Source organism: Nicotiana tabacum, chromosome 2, assembly GCF_000715075.1.
Source record: "Nicotiana tabacum cultivar K326 chromosome 2, ASM71507v2, whole genome shotgun sequence".
Lineage (NCBI taxonomy): Eukaryota > Viridiplantae > Streptophyta > Magnoliopsida > Solanales > Solanaceae > Nicotiana > Nicotiana tabacum.
Window position 1 is genome coordinate 16,891,657 of NC_134081.1, and position 7,013 is coordinate 16,898,669.

A 7,013-nucleotide genomic window follows, 5' to 3' on the forward strand; every position below is an offset into this window, starting at 1 on the left:
CGGGGCCACTTGGGAGCCCAGCAATTAGCGATAGCTCGGGTACAGAGCCAAACTCAAGCACAAAGCAGGCCGGTTTCCAATCCACTTCGAGAGGCTCGGCAGGGGTTACTTCGAGAGGTCACCCCAGAACAGAGCCTGCCATAGTAAAATCTAACGAGCAGGAATCGGGGACTACTCCTGGAATTACTAAATTGCTCGAGGAACTCACAAAATGAGTTGAAGCCAACGACAAGAGGGTGGAAACGTATAATGCCAGGGTCGATCAAATCCCGGGGGCTCCACCAATGATAAAAGGGCTTGATTCAAAAAGATTCATACAAAAGCCTTTTCCATCGAGTGCGGCGCCGAAGCCAATCCCCAAAAGGTTTCGTATGCCCGAAATTCCCAAATATAACGGTACGACCGATCCTAACGAACATGTCACCTCTTACACGTGTGCCAAAAAAGGCAACGATTTGGAAGATGATGAGATCGAATACGTGCTATTGAAAACGTTCGGGGAGACTCTCTCGAAAGGAGATATGATTTGGTACCACAATTTGCCACCAAATTCCATTAATTCTTTTGCCATGTTAGTAGATTCATTCGTAAAAGCGCATGCTGGAGCCATAAAGGTTGCAACGAGAAAATCAGACCTCTTCAAAGTAAAGCAAAGGCAGGGAGAGATGCTGAGGGAATTCGTATCCCGATTTCAAATGGAACGCATGGAATTACCCCCGGTCACCGACGACTGGGCCGTACAAGCTTTCACCCAAGGGTTGAATGAGCTAAGTTCGACAGCATCACATCGGCTGAAGCAAAATTTGATCGAGTATCCGACGGTAACTTGGGCAGATGTGCACAACCGATATCAATCAAAAATTAGGGTTGAGGATGATCGGTCGGGGGCCCCGTACGGACCTGTTCATCAGAATAGGACAGTTATTAATCAAAAGCAAATCGACAGAGAGCAAAGGTCAAACAGAGACCGATATCGATCGTACGTCACTGATCAAGTAAATAATGGTTCAACACGCAGCGCAGTTCGGAATAGTCAAAGAATTGATCGGGGACAAAATTTTCGGGGGCTTATGAGTAAAAGCGGCTTCGACAAATATGCCGAGCCTATAGAAGTACCTCGATTATCAGAATATAACTTCAGCGTTGGCGCATCCGCTCTCGTGTCGGCCATCGGACGCATCGAAGACACTAAATGGCCTCGACCAATGCAAACCAATCGTGCCCGGAGAAATCCCAATCAAATGTGCGAATATCATGGTACCCATGGCCATAGAACGGAAGATTGCAAGCAACTAAGAGAGGAAATAGCTCACCTATTTAACAAAGGGCACCTTCGGGAGTTTCTGAGCGATAGGGCAAAGAGCCATTTTAGAAGTAGGGATTTCAGCAAGCAGAACGAGCAAGAAGAACCACAGCACGTTATCCACATGATCATCGGCGGCGCCGATACCCCCCGGGGACCGATGCTTAAGCGCACTAAAACATCGATGGTGAGGGAAAAGCGATCTAGGACTCAAGATTACGCACCCATAGGGACTTTGTCCTTCGGTGATGAAGATGCAGAGGGGGTCATCCAACCTCATAATGACGCACTGGTAATATCCGTACTCGTAAATAAAACTAAAATTAAGCGTGTGTTGATCGATCCAGGCAGTTCGGCCAATATCATCTGATTGAAGGTAGTAGAGCAGCTCGGCCTGCAGGATCGGATCATACCTGTAACTCTAGTCCTAAACGGGTTCAATATGGCATGCGAAACCACTAAAGGGGAGATAGCCTTACCAATAAACGTGGCCGGAATTGTCCAGGAAACAAAGTTTCACGTGATCGAAGGCGATATGAGGTATAACACCCTTTTCGGAAGGCCGTGGATCCACAACATGAGAGCCGTGCCTTTGACCCTACACCAGGTCCTCAAATTTCTGGCGTCGGGAGATGTCAAAACGGTATACGGAGAGCAACCAGCCGCAAAAGAAATGTTCGTCGTGGACGAAGCCAAACCAATGTCCTCACTTTCGCCGGTAAAAGGATTGGGCTCGGAAGGAGAACGAGACACCAAATAGCAATCACAGACAGCGACTTCAACCCAGCCAGACAACCAGAAAGTCGAAGAGGATGGGGACCAAAGGGTCCCTCGATCTTTCATAATTCCCGATGACTCCGACGCCACAAAATCGACGATCGAGGAGCTAGAGCAGGTCATATTAATCAAGTGTCGGCCCGAGCGAAAGGTATACTTGGAAATGGGGTTGAGCCCTGAACTCAGGAAGAAACTCGTTCAATTTCTTATCAATAACATTGATTGTTTCGCCTGGTCCAATTTAGATTTAACAGGGATCCCGCCGGACATAACGATGCATCAGCTAAGTTTGGACCATAGGTTCAGACCGGTGAAGCAAAAAAGAAGACCCCAGTCCGATAGAAAGAACGCCTTCATAAAGGACGAGGTAACCAAACTTCTCAAAATAGGGTCCATTCGGGAGGTAAAATATCCCGAATGGTTAGCCAACGTAGTTGTAGTCCCTAAAAAAGGGGACAAACTTAGAATGTGCGTGGACTATAAGGATTTGAACAAAGCATGCCCCAAAGATTCTTTTTCGTTGCCCAATATCGATCGCATGATCGATGCCACAGCCGGCCACGAGATCCTCACTTTTCTCGATGCCTATTCCGGGTATAATCAAATACAGATGAACCCGGAGGACCAGGAAAAAACCTCATTTGTCACCAAATATGGAACGTATTGTTATAATGTGATGCCCTTCGGGCTAAAAAAACGCAGGGGCCACTTACCAACGCCTAGTGAATAAAATGTTCGAAGAACAAATAGGAAAATCAATGGAGGTTTATATTGATGACATGTTAGTCAAATCCCTGCGCGCAGAGGACCATTTAATTCATTTGCAGGAAACGTTTGAGATTCTGAGGAAATACAAAATGAAGCTCAACCCCGAAAAATATGCCTTCGGGGTCGGTTCGGGCAAGTTCCTCGGCTTCATGGTATCACATCGGGGAATAGAGATTAACCCCGATAAAATTAGGGCTGTCGAAGACATCACCGTCGTAGACAGCGTGAAGGCCGTGTAAAGACTAACGGGTCGGATCGCCGCCCTAAGCTGATTCATATCGAGATCATCCGATCGAAGTCATAAAAAATTTTCTCTACTCAAAAAGAAGAACAATTTTTCTTGGACCCCGAAGTGCCAAAAAGCATTAGAAGGACTAAAACGATATCTATCAAGCGCACCACTGCTTCACACTCCAAAAACCGATGAGAAACTTTATTTGTACTTGGCAGTATCGGAAGTCGCCGTAAGCGGTGTCCTAGTTCGAGAAGAGCAAGGTACAAAATTCCCAGTTTATTATACAAGTCGAACCTTAGGAGAGGCGGAAACTAGATATCCGCTCCTAGAAAGGTTGGCGCTTGCACTGATAAGCGCCTCATGGAAGTTAAGGCCATACTTCCAATATCACCCCATATGCGTATTGTCTACTTACCCGCTTCGTAATATTTTGCACAAACCCGAGTTATCAGGCCGACTGGCCAAATGGGCCGTCGAACTCAGTGGGTACGATATAGAATATCGACCCCGCATGGCCATCAAGTCTCAAGTCCTAGCAGACTTCGTGGCCGATTTCACACCAGCCCTCGTACCCGAAGTCGAAAAAGAACTATTGAAATCAGGTACATCATCGGGGATATGGATCCTTTTTATGGATGGGGCTTTAAACGTAAAGGGGTCCGGGCTGGGCATAGTTTTGAAACCACCCACGGGTGGCATTATTAGACAATCTATTAAAACTATCAGGTTGACTAACAACGAGGCCGAGTACGAAGCCATGATTGCAGGTCTCGAGCTAGCTAGAAATTTGAGAGCATAAATCATTGAAGCCAACTGCGACTCTTTGTTGGTGATAAGTCAAGTAAACAAAACTTTCGAAGTTCGAGAAGGTAGAATGCAGAGGTATTTAGATAAACTGCTTATCACTTTGCGCCATTACAAACAATGGACTTTACGACATGTTCCACGGGAACAGAATAATGAGGCCGACGCACTGGCGAATTTGGGGTCATCGGTTGAGGTAGATGATACGGGCTCGGGGAATGTAGTTCAACTTTCGAGATCGGTAATCGAAGAAGGATACGCCGAAATAAATTCTACAAGCTTAACCTGGGATTGGAGAAACAAGTATATCGAATATTTGAAAAACGAAAAACTCCCATTAGAACCTAAAGATTCCAGAACCCTACGGACCAAGGCTGCTCGATTCACTCTGGCTTCAGATGGAACGCTGTACCGAAGAACGTTCGACGGACCATTGGCGGTATGCTTGGGTCCGGGAGATGTCGATTATGTCCTACGGGAAGTGCATGAGGGTACTTGCGGGAATCACTTGGGAGCCGACACATTAGCCCAAAAAATAATCAGATCAGGGTATTATTGGATCGATATGGGCAAAGATACGAAGGAATTCGTTCGTAAATGTGACAAATGTCAAAGGTTCACACCAATGATCCACCAGCCCGGAGAACAACTCCACTCGGTCCTATCCCCGTGGCCTTTCATGAAATGGGGAATGGATATCGTCGGCCCTCTGCCATCGACCCAAGGTAAAGCCAAATTCATTTTGTTTATGACTGACTATTTTTCTAAATGGGTTGAAGTACAGGCGTTCGAGAAAATAAGAGAGAAATAAGTTATAGACTTTATTTGGGATCATATCATATGCCGGTTCGGGATACCCGCCGAAATAGTATGTGACAATGGAAAACAATTCATTGGCGGCAAAGTAACAAGATTCCTCGAAGACCACAAGATAAGAAGGATATTGTCGACGCCGTACCACCCCAGTGGGAACGGGCAGGCCGAATCAATGAATAAAACTGTCGTTCAAAACTTAAAGAAGAGATTGAACGATGTTAAAGGGAGATGGAGAGAAATCCTACCCGAAGTCCTTTGGGCATATCGGACAACATCAAAATTCAGTACGGGGGCGACCCCGTTCTCCTTAGTATATGGATCCAAAGCATTGATACCAGTCGAGGTTGGTGAACCCAGTGCCAGATTTCAATTCTCGACGGAAGAATCAAATAACAAGGCTATGAACACAAGCCTCGAACTATCGGACGAAAGGCGAGAAACTGCCCTAGTCTGAATGGCCGCCCAAAAGCAGTGGATCGAAAGGTATTATAATCGAAGAACCAAGCTCCGCCATTTCAAGCCTGGGGACTTAGTGTTGAGAAAAATTACCATCAATACCCGGAATCCGAATGAAGGGAAGCTAGGACCAAATTGGGAAGGACCATATCAGGTACTCGAGGACATCGGAAAGGGGTCGTACAGGATCGGCATTATGGACGGCAAACACTTATCATGCAACTAGAATGTATCACATCTAAAACGGTACTACTGTTAAGGTATAACCTTTCCATATTCGTTTATATCTCAAAACTAGGTATAACCTTTCCATATTCGTTTATATCTCAAAACTGACCCCTGCAGAAGTCCGAACAAGGGACGGATCTCTCATCAGAAAGCACGTGTTGCACTCTTTTTTTCTTATACTGGTTTTATCCCAAATGGGTTTTTCGGCAAGGTTTTTAATGAGGCAACCATTGGTCGTGCAGCATTTATAATGATATCCGAGGCCCTGTAAGAGAGTTACTTCACAGCAACAGGGTCCCGATAGGAAAACTATAAAGAGCCAAATGGTCGAAGCGAGCCATGCTCGTATAAATTGGCCCAAACCCGGGCGTGTAATAACATGCGAAGAATTAAGATATAATGCGACCATTAAGCCCGCGGGCTATTTTCTCATTTCGAGTTCGAGCAAACACTCACTCGGCCAATTAAGCCTACGGGCTGCATCAATTCGAGTTCGAATCATTCACTCGACCATGCCTACTGGCTATTTTTTATTTCGAGTTCGAGCAAACATTCACTCGACCAAATAGCCTACGGGCTGCATCAATTCATGTTCGAATCATTCACTCGACCAGGCCTACGGGCTATTTTTTAATTTCGAGTTCGAGCAAACACTCACTCGGCCAATTAAGCCTACGGGCTGTATCAATTCGAGTTCGAATCATTCACTCGACCAGGCCTACAGGCTATTTTCTCATTTCGAGTTCGAGTAAACACTCACTCGGCCAATTAAGCCTAGAGGCTGCATCAATTCGAGTTCGAATCATTCACTCGACCAGGCCTACTGGCTATTTTTCATTTCGAGTTCGAGCAAACATTCACTCGACCAAATAGCCTACGGGCTGCATCAATTCATGTTCGAATCATTCACTCGACCAGGCCTATAGGCTATTTTTTAATTTTGAGTTCGAGCAAACACTCACTCGACTAATTAAGCCTACGGGCTGCATCAATTCGAGTTCGAATCATTTGGCTAATTTTATTTTAAGTGGTTGAATAAGTCAGTATTTAGGACTCGAAAATCTATGAGCCCTTGCGAAGTAGTCCAATAGTGAAGTGAAACTGGGCTAACTGGTTAAATAGGCCCATAACAGAGGAACCCCTTAGACAATTTCATCCTCAAAGTAAAGCTGTAGTAGAACCATATACCGAGTTAGCCATGCCAGGTCCCATAGTCGAAGAAGTTGAGGTCGAGAAGAAGCCTCAGGTACTTTCATTTATCTCCATTTTCCTCTCAAATCTTTGTTCCCCAAAAGTTTTGTGTGCATTAATAGATTAGTTGCTCTATTTTAATGGTAACGTTATCTTTGTTGATATTGGGGGCCACAGGATACACCTGTCTCGTAATTCGGTAAGTTCTTTCCTTTCTTTCAGAGCGAGCTGATGCCTCGGCAGTATAATAGATACATATATGGTTCGTGCTGGCTGACCCTCGGTAGTGTACACATTATTCTGGATCGAGCTGTACGACCTCGGCATAATCGTGCGTTATATCGCTAGCCGTCCGAATATTCACGAGATTATCCTTCCACTGATGCCTGGCATTTTATATGGTATTCCTTATCCGTTTGTTACTGGCACTTGATA